We start from the raw sequence: 14284 nt of genomic DNA, 5'->3' as shown, positions 1-14284 counted from the left end.
TCTAGCCCTGCCCTTGGTTGCTCTGTGGCTTTTAAGCCTTCCCTTGGAGCCGTCAGCACCAGCCGCCTCTGCTCCAGGTGCCCAGAGGAGGAGAGGGGCTGGGCTCCAGCCTGGGAAGCCTGGCCCTGGCCCTGCTTCCTTTAAATGCCATGTGGGCAAGAGGAAGAGCTGCAGCTACAGGGACCAAAGTTGTGGACATCAGGTGAAGCAGCAAGAAACCCAACCATCAGGTCAACCCGCAGGAATCTCTAGCCAGACGGTTAAGTTCTAGGACCCCACCCTCTAGCCGCCCAGCTGGACCAGAGACCTATCTCCAATGGGCACCAGTGACCCAGGAGGAGGAGGAAAAAGCATCCACTCTAGTTCAGCCAGGGAGAGAGTAACAAAGCACATGGCACTCCAAAGCTTTGCAGCAAACCACTGTACCTGCCAGAGGTCCCACTGAGATTTGAACTCAGATTCCAGGATTCAGAGTCCTGAGTGCTGCCCATTACACCATAGGACCTGCTGCTGTTTTGCTTTCTAGACCCCTGTGACTCTTGGCTGGTTTGCACTCTGCACTTATTGCTTCCCACCAGCGGCTTCCTCTCGCGGGACTCTCTCTCCTCCTCCAGTGACTGTGGTCCTGCACTACCGGATCCGTGGGTCCTGCCCTGAGTCCCTGCATCCCCCTGCTTTGTCTCCATTCCCTGCAGGCTGCAAAAATGTCAGGGGAGTCTGCTCCTCCCTTCACTCGGTGCTCCCGCTCATATCAGCCAGCTGCAGCCTCATCTCCTGGAACTCAGGCAGCTGTCGCTTGATCCGGTCGTACAGTCACACACTGACTGGCTCCCCAGCCTGGATGCTCTTGTGGAAAGCCCACAGGCGACACTGCAGGACTTGGCACTGTTGGTTTCTTTAATGTTGTGGTGTTTGCACGACTGCCAGAACAAAACCGCCAACTCCTCCCTCACCGACTCCCACCAATCCCCCTGGTTGCCACAGAACCCTCTGATGCTTTCCCGTTCTGCCAACACCGCCAGGCCTCGCCCCCCTGCTCCTTTATCTTGCAAGCTCTGGATGTTCAGCTTCACTATCCTCTGCCCTGGGCCAGGGACGGGGCGGCTCCAGGCACCAGTGCAGCAAGCTGCGGGGGGTGGCCTGCCGATCGCTGTGAGGGTGGCAGGAGGTCCCCTGGTGATGCGGATTAGGCGGCATGCCTGCGGGAGCTCTGCCAGTGCCCCAGCTGCAGCAGCAATTCGGTGGTGGTACGCTGAAGGCACAGGACCGGCGGACCTGCCACAGGCATGCCGCCGAATCCGCCTTACCAGAGGACCTCCGGCAGGTGTTGGGATAGATCTGTATTACATTATACACTAATGTTAGATGTGTAGAAAGTGTGACTAGAAAGGAGCAGTATGACAGTGCTGCCCGTGGGAGCCAGCTGAGGTCACTCAATCAGGGTGAACTGCAAACAGAACGGGGCAGACAAACCCCAAGCGCTGGTGGTTATTCTAATACTTAGATTTACCAACCAGCACAAAACAGCTTCTGTAGCACCTCACTGGTTACTCAGAAGTCCAAACAACGCAGTTCCCTTAAAGTGCCCAGCCTCAGGCCTCCGTCCAGACACACACGTCAGATATGATGATGATTCCTGAAAATCTGATCTCATCACATCAAAGAAAAGGTTCTTCCAATCCCAAAGGATCAGCCACATACCCAGGTTCAATTATAACTTAGATCTTACCCAAAATACACGCTATAGCCAATTGTTATTAACTAAGCTAAAATTTATTAAATAAGAAAAGAGAGAGGGAGAGTGTTGGTTAAAAGATCAATATACAGACAGATTTGAATTCAATTCTTGAGGTTCAGATGCATAGCAGAGATGAGCTTGTAGTTGCCAAAAGTCCTTTTAGAAATAGTCCAGAGGTTACAGTCCAATGTCCATATTCAGGGTGACTCCAGTCAGTGACTCGGGATCTCAATCCTTATGGCTTAAGAGTTCCCTCTCTTGAAACTGAACGCAGATCTGAGATGAAGCAGGATCATGTCCCAGGGTTCTTATATATTTCCAGCAGCCTTTCAGCCTGAGAAAACAATAGGCTTAACTCTTTACCCCAAACATCTTGGCAATTAGCAGAGGGTAATTTACCCATTAAACACTTCAGATACAGGTTAGCACGACCTTCAAAGAGACACAGAGACAATAATACTATTTCACTCAAGTATCATCATAAATGTTAATATTCCTTTTTTGATCTTTGAATGAAAACTACAGCAATAGACAAGCCTTGTTTGCTTACATCACAAGACCTGAGCAAACATCTCCCCTTCTACCTCTAACAATGCAGACTTGCATTTCAAAGCTCTGTTCATTTACAGATCTTCCTAACCAGCCCTCAAGGTTCACCCATGGGTCAGGTCAGTGGGTGAGGTGAGTTAATTAACTCTTTCTGGCCCTGTCACCTTTCAATGAAATATATTACACTCATAACGTCACAGGAGGTCAGGAATGGGATAGCAAGGGCTGCGGGTCGGGAGTGAGGGGCACTGGTAGAGCTGGGGGAAGCCCAGAGGGCTGTGGGTCGGGAGTGAGGGGCACCAGCAGAACTGTGAGTCTGGAGGTCAGGGCTGGGATGGCAGGGGCTGCGGGTCAGGAGTGAGGGGCACCAGCAGAACTGTGAGTCTGGAGGTCAGGACTGGGATAGCAGGGGCTGCGGGTCAGGAGTGAGGGGCACCAGCAGAACTGTGAGTCTGGAGGTCAGGACTGGGATAGCAGGGGCTACAGGTCAGGAGTGAGAGGCACCTGCAGAGCTGGAGGGAGCGCAGGGGGCTGCGGGTCGGGAGTGAGGGGCACCAGGAGAGCTGTGAGTCTGGAGGTCAGGACTGGGATAGCAGGGGCTGCGGGTCGGGAGTGAGGGGCACCACTAGAGCTGGGGGGAACCCAGGGGGCTACAGGTCAGGAGTGAGGGGCACCAGCAGAGCTGTGAGTCTGGAGGTCAGGACTGGGATGGCAAGGGCTGCGGGTCGGGAGTGAGGGACACCGTTAGAACTGGAGGGAGCGCAGGGGGCTGCGGGTCGGGAGTGAGGGGCACCAGCAGAGCTGTGAGTCTGGAGGTCAGGACTGGGATAGCAGGGGCTGCAGGTCGGGAGTGAGAGGCACCTGCAGAGCTGGAGGGAGCGCAGGGGGCTGCGGGTCGGGAGTGAGGGGCACCAGGAGAGCTGTGAGTCTGGAGGTCAGGACTGGGATAGCAGGGGCTGCGGGTCAGGAGTGAGGGGCACCACTAGAGCTGGGGGGAACCCAGGGGGCTGCAGGTCGGGAGTGAGGGGCACCAGCAGAGCTGTGAGTCTGGAGGTCAGGACTGGGATGGCAGGGGCTGCGGGTCGGGAGTGAGGGGCACCAGCAGAACTGTGAGTCTGGAGGTCAGGACTGGGATAGCAGGGGCTGCGGGTCGGGAGTGAGGGGCACCGTCAGAGCTGGAGGGAGTGCAGGGGGCTGCGGGTCGGGAGTGAGGGGCACCAGCAGAACTGTGAGTATGGAGGTCAGGACTGGGATGGCAGGGGCTGCGGGTCGGGAGTGAGGGGCACCGTTAGAACTGGAGGGAGCGCAGGGGCTGCGGGTCGGCAGTGAGGGGCACCAGCAGCACAGTGACTGAGGAACTCAGCAGGGAGTCCAGGGGGCTGTGGGTCGGGAGTGAGGGGCACCAGCAGAGCTGTGAGTCTGGAGGTCAGGACTGGGATGGCAGGGGCTGCGGGTTGGGAGTGAGGAGCACCGTCAGAGCTGGAGGGAGCGCAGGGGGCTGCGGGTCGTGAGTGAGCAGCACCAGCAGAGCTGTGAGTCTGGAGGTCACATCTGCAGGGAACAGTTCTGAACTTGGAGCACTTACAACTTGGAGAGTCTTTGTAGGGCATCCCAAAGGTTTCCTGTATTCACAGACAGTTGTTGAGATGGTTCACCCAATTCCTCACCTGTGCAGACAGCTCTCGGGAGCACTTTTTTCTAGAGCCATAGAGGTCTGAGACCCACGGCTGTTCCCCTCATTCCAGCTGCGAGATCACATCAGGTTTGGAAACTGGAAACCCTGGGAAGGGAAAGAAAACAAGGAAGGTCCATGGAATTTGTGGGATACTTGTCACAAGGAATATTCCATGGTTTTAACCCCAGCTCATTTTTAAGACGTAACACCCCAAGGCCGGCTTCCTTGGCTCAAAGTGGCAGAAGAGTTATTATTATAACTCATATTCATGACCTTAGTGCCTAAGAGCCAATGAACCGTGGGCCCGTTGTGCTAGGCACAGCACAAACCCAGAATAGAAGATGGCCCATGCCCTGAAGAATTTACAGTCTAAATAGACAAGACAGACACAGATGAGGGAAGAGGTGGAACCCGCCAGTAGAGTGAACTATGTGAAGGCAGAGGGACAGATCTGATGAACACAGGTATAGAACTTGAGACTATTGTATTTAATGTTATGACTAGGGCCAGTGTTTTCCGGAAATTGCTGCTATTACTGCATTTCCCCCTGAAATTACTCTTCATTTCTGGAATCACCCTTCGTATCCAGAATAGCTGAACAGAAGGTGGTTGGGGATGCAGGGTCACAAACCCCACATTTCTGCCTGGAGACCCCTGACTCCTCCCCAGGGCACGGGGCAGAGGCTGGGGGCTGGCTGCTTTTGAGACTTGCTGCCAATTTCTTCCCTCCTCATACAAGTCTGGGCTCAGAAAAAACACTGGAGCTTCCCCTTGGGAGATGGGGCACTTGGCAGTGGGACGTCGGGCTCCCTCATCAGGCTGCAGAGCGGATGGCCCTCGCACCTGCTCTCGGCTGCGTCCACAGCAGCTCTCCCCTGCTCATCTCCCCTGCACACAGCTGGTTCATGTCCCGTCTCCCCAGCACACAGCCGGCTCCAGGCTCTCAATGCCCAGTGTCTGGGCCCCACCTTCCCCACACAGCTGGCTCCTGTCCCCTCCCCCCAATGCACTTTCCGGCTGTAAAGGATTATATATTGCTCATGCTTGTCAATTACTCTGTTTTCGCTGCCAACAAACACTGGCCCTACTTATGACTGTTATCTGTATCTTTGAGCCAGCCCTTGAAAGCACGAATACTTCACAGACTGTGGTGCTGAGATGGGCCAGATGATACCGGGGAGGCTGAGGGATGGGGGGATGGGTTTCCTGTGCAATCTGGTGTCACTAAGGCTGGATCTCAAGGCTGGTTATGCAGAACTCCATCTTCTGAAGCTTTGCCCCGCACAGAAAGGGGCAGTGACTGATTTTACTTCTTTCGGGAGACTGAATATGACAGACTTTTTGGAGAGAAACAGTTGAGTTTGAGCTGACTGAGAAGGGCCTTTTTGGGCTACAAACTGACATGACCTGATAACCCAGACGTAAGCTTTTAAAGAAGGTTTTTAATACACTTTGGAATGATCGGGGATTCCCAAGAGGACTGATGGTAAATATACATTTTGATGCTTTTCTTGCTTTATATCTTTTCCCCATAAGGCACAATGCCACTGTCATGGATGCACAGGATCTGTGCAATGCCCTGGCTTTTAAACTGTCCTTGGGAGGTGTCCCTTGAGTGCACTACACCCCCAAGGACTCCCACTCTTCCACAAGGACAAGCCATGTAGCTTCAGCACCTGAGACTGAGCCTCTGGCTTCAACACTCCTATTTCAACCTGTGAGCTCTGCCAGCAGATCCAGCCGAACTACACTCCTGTTCAGTGACTGTTCCTCATTCAATGCACAGAGCAAGTTTGTGCTGTGACACTGGGCAGACTTTTAAAACATAGCAGGGTTCATTAGTCAACTGAAATACAGCACTGAACATCTTTAGATTAGCACAGAGAAGCAAAAACGACGATATAGTCCATACTGGCCAATGCCCTTGAGCCAGGCTGCTGTAAAGAACAGTTTGGTTTCCTTTCACTGAGCGTGTCCATTTGTCTTTGCTCCAGTAGAGCTCCCTGCATCTGCAAACCCAGTTCTTCCTGCTCCCAAGCACATCATGAGTCCATGTATGCTTCACTCAGCCAAGCTGAGATCCTCCCATGGACAGGTGACAATTATTCCCTTGTCTCTGTCGGGTATTCCACTGATGTAGGTTGGTCCCAGCCTGTCCTTAATGACCCATTCATATCACCCCATGACAGCTCCGTGACAAAACACCTCATGTCTCCTCCTCTTTATAATCATGGCAATACCAACCACAGAGGGAAACTGAGGTGTGTATTGGCATCACCAAAATTCCCGCCTCTATCACACACACACACTGCTCACAGCCCTTGGAGAGAAAGCAAAGCACGGGAACTGGATGTTAGTCCAGTGAACACAGTGGAGGACAAGCTGCAATCCTCACACCCTGGTCAAACAGGAGAGGCATGTGGGTCCCCACCCATACAGAGGGGCTGGCTAGAGGCCTGATACCCGAGAGGCCATTGCTTGAGCAGACCATGGAGGCAGGTCAAAGGCTTCGCTACCCCAGAACTGTGGCATCGCAAAAGCACATTTTGGGGAATTAGGAAATCTAGTGACTCAGGTGTAATGGGAGGGAGAATTAAACTCCCCAGTGTGTGGAGAAGGCTGGGGAATTAAACACTAAAATTCAGGAGCAACAGCCCCTAATTCTTCTGAAAAGAAGGAAGTTTGGGGTGGGCTTTAGCAATTAGGTTGCACCACATTCATAGATTGGAATTATTAATTAATAAGTGATGTAAATCATGAGTATTAATGCTTGATGCTTATGGACTTCCCAAAGGCCACGTATGGGTTGGGGCAGCTATTGACATTCTTGTAATCAGAGAAAAGTAGCAGATATGGTATATAGCCATCCTATTACCATAAGGAAGTGGATAAAATAACCTCCTAGTTACCAGGTTTTCATTTTGTCAGGTCCCTGAGACAGTGTAAACTGAAGCAGGGCTCCCTTCTGATGGTCTCCTTTGCCCGTCGATCATTCTTTCCAATGGTGTCGGTATCTTGTAAGTATGCACAGTGCAAAACCCTCTTTACTGTACTTATCTTAGTTTAATCGTTACGTGTATTGATCCTTGCCTATGATTTCAGTTATAACTGTCTGGATTAAATCATGTTTCTGCGTTTCACCAAATTCCATCTTCTCAATTAACTCTGAGTAGCCCTGTACAAGGGCAAGTCGTACCCCAACCTGTAATCTTATAAGTGTAGAAACTGTCCAGGCTACACCACCGCCCTGTGACATCATCAGCCAAGCGCCCATTGGTGCCAGGGAAGTGGCCCTGGTGTGGGAGGGAGGATGCAGCAAGGACTCAGGGTCGGAGGCCGGGGTCACTGTGCATTGAGATGGGGAGGTCATATGGGGAGGGGGGTAATGAGTGGGAGAGGGAGGTCAAGAGTTATAATAATAATAATATTGGGGGGGGTGTATAATGAAGTGAAACTGAACAGAAAGAAAACTGGAGTGGAGGCTCTAAAGCAACAAGGTTTGGGTAGGGATTTGGGGTAAAAGGTCTGGGATCCCCCAGAGCTCTGGATCCCCAAACCTCTCCTCCCTCCCACTGACCCACCCAGCCCTCTTCCCGGGTGCCCTTCTTCCACACTCCCCTCCCCTTCTTCCCACTACTCTCAGCCGGCACCACCTCCGGCCACCTTGGGAACTTCCTGTGTTCCCTCCTCGTCTCTCACAACCTCCTCCCTCCCTGCTGCTTCTTAGCTCTAACCCTGCACACGCCGTCCCCATGTCCTGGCACCCCAGAATTATCTACTCCTCCCTTCTCCTCCTCTCCCATAGCTCTGTTCTCCCTTCACCCGTGGGCTCCAGAATGGCAACTTTATACACTCTCGTATCAAAAGAGGAGCTCACCTGACTGTCACACAAGCCATGCATGAGTCATACACCTATTAACTCAATTTAGAATTCTACAGGAGGCATATTTTCCTCCTAAAATGAGGAAACGGCATGAAAGCTACAGTTATTAATGTAAAAGCAACAAAGAATCCTGTGGCACCTTATAGACTAACAGACGTTTTGCAGCATGAGCTTTCGTGGGTGAATACCCACTTCTTCGGATATTCACCCACGAAAGCTCATGCTGCAAAACGTCTGTTAGTCTATAAGGTGCCACAGGATTCTTTGTTGCTTTTGCAGATCCAGACTAACACGGCTACCCCTCTGATACTTGAGTTATTAATGTAGTTATTAAGGTATCCTATAAGGATACATTAAATGCAATTTTAAAATGACTGACAGCACCAAAAAGGCAAATGTCCAAAAAATTATTCTAGTGGGTGGGAGATAAGGCAAAAAAAGTGGGGCAAGGGAACTTGTCAAAACTTGTATGACAAATAAAGGTATAAAGTTATTACTACTCGGGTTTTTTAGAGCCCCCACAGCTTCTAATAACCCAGGGGACAGGACTCCTCACCCAGCAAGACCACCATCTCATAGTTCTCCTGCATGACATCCCTGTAGAGGGCTCTCTGAGCGGGGTCCAGCAGAGCCCCCTCTTCCCTGGTGAAATACACAGCCACCTCCTCGAAGGTTACCGGCCCCTGAAAGAGTGAGAGTCCCACACTCAGTACCTGCTGCCCCCGTCACAACCCCACCACTCACGGGGGAGAGGAGCCAATCAAAGGGAAACTCTGGGTGGCTCACGGTCAGGAGTCCCACCCCCACCCTGCTCAGAGCAGCCAGGAAACGCCAGGGGGAGGGGATGAAGTGAGAGCCCCTTGTCTCTCCCAGCAGATCCATCACCCCGCAACTAGCCGCAGACGGGCACAGGAGATGGAGCCCCTAGCAGGGTGCAGGGAGAGCTCGCTGGCAGAGAGCCCAACGCTGTTCTCATTGTGAAGAGCAGGACAGGACCAGACTTAGTGGGGGGCAGACGACATGACGGTCCAGGGGGGCCTTGCTGAGGGGTGTCCTGTCTCTCCTCCCCCCACTTCTCTTCAGCTGTCTGCCCCTGCAGCTCTTCCTGCAGCCCTGCCCCCTCCCTCACTGGGAGCTGCCCCTGCCAAGCTGCTCCCAGGAGCCTCCTGTGTGCCGTGCGGCGGGGGGGGGAGTTGCTGATGTCAGGGTGGCCCCACCCTCCTGCCTCTGTGCCCAGTCTCTGCTGAGCAGAGCGGGGGGGGACATGATTCTGTGCTGCTGCCTCTGGGTCAGGAGTGGGAGCTGCTGGCCCCTGCTGCCGTGTGAACGAGCCTTCGGACTAGTGAGTGCCGCTGGGCTGGAAGCGACAGCGGGCTGTGACTCACCCCCCACCCCCACACACTCACCCCACAATAGACACTTCAATTACTGTTATTACTTCTTTTTACTTCCTGTCAAAATGTGCAAAGTGCACATAGTCTCTGTAATTTTATTCTTTCACATTTGGTCAGGATGACAGTGCTGGTATTTTAGCTTTCTAACTGGTCTGTGCATTTCAAAATTTTATTTCTGTCTTATGCTTAAATTCAATTCTTTGAGTAATGAGTTCTAAAATGCCTCACCTGTCCTGGCTGGAGTAATTATCATTATTACTGTTATTACCATATTGTGCTTTGTCATTCATTATTTAAAATGGTACAGTCAAATAACAGACTCTACATTTTGCATGTACTTACCTTAGCAGGGCTCATTTAAAAAAAAATTAGCTAAACTCAAAACTTTAGACACTGTGCAGATGAAGATCACTTATCTTCAGATTGTATTTTTAAATCTGTCTGTAAAGTAACTTACAATGTCTATGAAAATAAATACAGTTCCAAGTATGATACTAATAGCAATGATGGAGTGAAATGTTAGTGAGTCACCTACATGATAGTGACTAGTTAACACAAATGCCGAAATAACTAGAGAAATAAATTCCCATTCATAAAACAGAGAAAAAAAACTTTAATCCCCTATGTAAACTAAGTAAATATGTTTTCAGTGGAATGAAAAACAATTGACTAAAATAGAGGAGATAATGGCAGTAACATGGAGCATGTCTGTTAGAGAAAGTAAGCAGATTTTATTTATTTTTATTTATCTCTACTAAAGATGGGGTAAAAAGTATCAACCTTGTGTTTCTGATACCTGCATTAAAGCTCCAGAACTGATACCTCAAGGCTTGGGATAGGGAATATCTTGCTGTATTGTCTCCTGATTGTTCTAAATTTACTTTTAAATTTAATATGTGGCTGTATTAAGATTATGGGAAAAGAGGTACCAAGTGGTAACAGGGTGAACAATTAGCAGGAAGATTAATTTTAAATAAAAATTTTTTTGTAAAGGCACCTGTTTCCAAATGTGCCTTAACCACAGGATACAGGTTGTGTGTCAATGCTAATGAGCTATAATCAGAATCACATTATAAAAAGGGGGTGCCCAGAGCAGGAAAATTGAGCTCCCTGTGGGAAATTCCAGCAGGAACCATCCCTCTACTGATGATCAATCCATGAGAGACACCTCAAACCCTAATACTATTGAACAGGATGTGAGTAGAACTAGAGTTGTAACTTTTGCACAGGCCTTTATAGAATGTCTATATGCTGCAGCTTGGGTATTCATAACCTTAACTGTAACTTCAATAAAACTTGTAAACCCGACTAGACCTTGTACCTGTGAATGTCTGTGTGGTCACTACCCTTGGTCTGTGTGTGTTCCTAGAGACTGTACATTTGAAGCAAGTAGCAGAGGCGACTTTCACTCTGTTAAGCTTGAAACTGTCGCCACCAGAGCCGACCCCGCGGCGGTGTAATACCACATTACAAACTGCACTTTAAATAAAAGGCTGCACAATACACCACACACCAGGCCACCCTCACTTCTGCGCTGCTGCTGCTGGCGGTGGCATTGCCTTCAGAGCTGGCGCTCGGCCAGCAGCCGCCGCTATCAGGCCGCCCTGCCAGTGCTTAATTTGTGCCATGGCTGAGCTCTGGCACCTCTTTCAATACAAATTAAGCAATAGAGGGAGGCACCGGGGCCTGGACGTGATGGTGGGGAGCCCGTGAGGGCCAGGGGTGATGGGGGGCACCAAAATACAAGTTCACCCAGGGTGCCATTTTCTCTAAGGCCAGCCCTGGAGCTGGGTATGGGGGAGGGGCATATCCCCTAAGGCCGTGGTTCTCAAGCAGGGGTCCCTGGACTTCTGGGGGGCTGCGAGCTGGTTTCAGGGGCTCCTCCAAGCAGGGCCAGTGTTAGACTCGCTTGGGCCCAGGGCAGAAAGCCCAAACCTCCCTGCCTGGGGCCATGAGCCCTGCCACCAGGGGCTGAAGCCAAAGCTGGAGCAATTAGCTCTGTGGGGGGCCCTGTCACATGGGGCCCCAGGCAATACCCCTGTTTGCTACCCCCAAACACCAGCCCTGGCTTTTCTGTGCAGAGAACCAGGCGTATGCAGGGCAGTGGGGGGTTTATAACATGTCGAGGGGCCTCAGAAAGAAAACAGTTGAGAACCCCTGACTAGGCCTCACTGGTGGGTGCCCCCTCTACATCTCACAGCAGCCGCTGGTTAGTCGGGTGAGGCTCCAGCCCTGGGATTCTGCTCCCTTTACCTAGCCCCACCTAGCTGTGTTCTTTGCTCTTCCACAAATCAGAGCAGTTCCACCTTCTAACCTCATGGGTCTGTTCCTAGAAGGGAAGCCACATATTAACCAGATCCCAACAGGTTTGCTACACCCTGGCTTCCTCCCATTCTCCACCCTGTGAATTTCATGCCCCACTCCAACCTCCAAACCAGACTGCCCAAGCCTCCCACCTCCTGTGTATTTGCTGTCCCTCTCCCTCCAGCAGGAACTCACCAGTAACCCCCAATAATCCCTACCTGAACAGGATCCTCTGCAGCCATTTCCCTTCCCTGTCCCATGGGAGGATGGGATGAACCGGGCGAGACGTGGGCGTCATTCTGCAGCCTGGCAGGATGAGAAGGGCAGTTGTGGATGTTTCAGAACTGGCTTTAGTTCATTTCACATCACAATTCCCCCAGGCCCTTTCCCTGCAGACAGACATCCGAGACTCTGCCATGCTGGGAAATGCTTGATCTCTTTATTACAGTGTAGACCTGACCCCTCCTGCCAGGGGTAAATCCACAGACGTTTTTCAGCCTCTGCAGTAATAAAGTCTCTGAACAAAATGCTAGAAAGGAGCAGAACCAAAGGGGCTGGGCAGGCTCCATAGGGGACACTGGTTCCTCCTTCCCCACCGGTGCCCCAGCCATGCCCTGTGGCTGGCAGAGAACGGCCACCCCATCTCCACCCCAGAGGGAGCTGTGTCTCAGGGCTCCCCCAAACAGCACCCAGGAACCCCCATCCCTTTTGGGGAATGACTCAGGGCAACAATTTCCCACCCAAACAAAGACGAATTGCTGCTGATGAAATGGGGGGTGGGGCGAAGCCCCCCAAATATGAGGAGAAATTAAATTGACATTTGAGAATTATGGCAAAAATTGGGAAAAATAAGAGACTAGAGAGTCAATAATTTTAGGAAAAACGAGGGAATCTCCTTGGGTTTGACAGTCCTGTGTGGTGACGGGAGAGAAAAAGGGGAGAACTACAGAGACTTGTTACCAGTACTGGGGAGGGAAGTGGCACAGGCAGGAGAAGGATGCAGGTATCTCCACCCCCCGACTCACACACACTCTCCCCCTGGACTTTCCCGGCTGCCCAGAGACCGTTCAACCCCCGCCTGCCCCACTGCCCCACCCCCGCCTGCAGCTCCGGCTTCTCCCTCCCCTCCCGCCCCCGCCAGCCACACAACGGGGAACCCCCGGGCCCCAGGCTCTGGCCCCACTTGGATCCCCGCGGGGCCGGGGGCAGATCCTGCTGCAGCTCGGGCGGCTCCAGCGCTGCCGGCAGCATGTGGCCACCAGAGACCAGCTGCACCGCCCGGGCTGTGCCAGAGCCCCGCCCCCAGGAGCTGCCCCGCCCCCGGGCTGTGCCAGAGCCCCGCCCCCAGGAGCTGCCCCGCCCCCGGGCTGTGCCAGAGCCCCCCCCTCCGGCGCTGCCCCGCCCCCGGGCTGTGCCAGAGCCCCGCCCCCAGGAGCTGCCCCGCCCCCGGGCTGTGCCAGAGCCCCGCCCCCAGGAGCTGCCCCGCCCCCGGGCTGTGCCAGAGCCCCGCCCCCAGGAGCTGCCCCGCCCCCGGGCTGTGCCAGAGCCCCGCCCCCAGGAGCTGCCCCGCCCCCGGTCTGTGCCAGAGCCCCGCCCCCAGGGGCTGCCCCGCCCCTGGGCTGTGCCAGAGCCCCGCCCCCCAGGAGCTGGACCGTCCCCAGGAGCTGCCCAATGTCCCATCTCTGGGCTTTGTTCTCCTGCCTCCTTCTTCCCAGTACCCCCAGCTCCCAGCTGCTCCCTTCCTGTGTCTGCAAACACCCCCCCTCCCCTGGGGCGGGCTGCAGCGCTCGCTGGGGCTGTCTCCAGTGGCTGAAGTTGCCTCCATCTCTGCTTTACCTGAGGGGGGAGGGACAAAGAGAGGAGATGGTCCCAGGGTGTGAAAGCAAAATTAGGGGGCAGGGAAAGAAGGACTGTTTGGAAAGGTGGGTTTTTGGGAGGGGGGGGGGAGTCAGAAGAAGTTGGGCAGCAGAGGCTCAGAGAAATTGAGGGGAACCCCCTGGGTGTCCCAGTGTTGGCCAGGATTTGTACAGCACCTAGCGCAATATGGGGTCCCGATCTCAGTCATGGTCTGTGCAGCACCTGGGAGCCCTGATGTCTGTTTCCTGATCACAGGCACTGGGAATGGAGAGAGGGAAACCTCAGCACCTGAAGGGTTAATGCAGCCCTGTGTGCAACCCCCACTGGGTGGCGCTGCTGCTCTTCTGAGGGGTTGTCTTACCAGACAAATATCACAAGCCCAGTCCCATAGGGTCTAGTGGTCAGGATTCCTGGTTTTCACCCAGGCAGCCTGGGTTTAATTCCCAGTGTGGGAATAATGCAGAGTTTTTGCTCAGAGGGGAGGAAGGGAATGAGGAGGGATCCTGGAAACAGGGCATTAGACAGTGTTGGGCGGGGATCCCAGAAGTGGGAGTGGGGGGCAGAGCTCTGAGGGGAGATCAGGGAAGGATCCCAGCAGTGTGGGAAGTGGGCAGCATGGAGAGTCCAGGCCTGGCATGGGGAGTGGGAAGAGTGAGTGTGTCCCTCTAAACTCACCAAGGGCAGACTCGGCAGGACTGGAAGAATTACGTGTTTGTTGGTAAATGTCAATTTCTGTGGAAACACACGACCCAATGGCAAAATATTTCCATCAATAATAATCAAAATTGACAGATGGGCAAAGTAAGAAACATGCTGCTTGAGAACGTGTCCTGTTCTAATCCTATAAGGGTCCCTTCTGCCTTAGACACCACCATGTGGGCGTT

At 52.9% G+C, this 14284-nt stretch overlaps 1 long non-coding RNA gene and 1 other non-coding gene across 3 annotated transcripts; both read right to left on the bottom strand.

Annotated features, from left to right (window-relative positions):
* Window positions 1-433: 433 nt before the first annotated feature.
* TRNAQ-CUG lies at window positions 434-505 on the bottom strand. Its single transcript has one exon. It is a non-coding gene; the product is annotated as a tRNA-Gln (tRNA).
* Window positions 506-1870: 1365 nt separating this feature from the next.
* On the bottom strand, window positions 1871-11819 carry LOC123360276. 2 transcript variants are annotated; one of them, XR_006575989.1, is made up of 3 exons: window positions 11762-11819; window positions 3955-4067; window positions 1871-2072 (listed from the first exon to the last, which is right to left on the bottom strand). It is a non-coding gene; the product is annotated as an uncharacterized LOC123360276 (long non-coding RNA). The 2 variants fall into 2 exon arrangements; XR_006575990.1 differs by lacking the exon at window positions 11762-11819 and adding an exon at window positions 8402-8461.
* Window positions 11820-14284: the final 2465 nt, after the last annotated feature.

This window comes from Mauremys mutica, unplaced genomic scaffold (assembly GCF_020497125.1).
Source record: "Mauremys mutica isolate MM-2020 ecotype Southern unplaced genomic scaffold, ASM2049712v1 Super-Scaffold_100246, whole genome shotgun sequence".
Lineage (NCBI taxonomy): Eukaryota > Metazoa > Chordata > Testudines > Geoemydidae > Mauremys > Mauremys mutica.
This window is presented reverse-complemented; position numbering and strand designations above follow the sequence as displayed.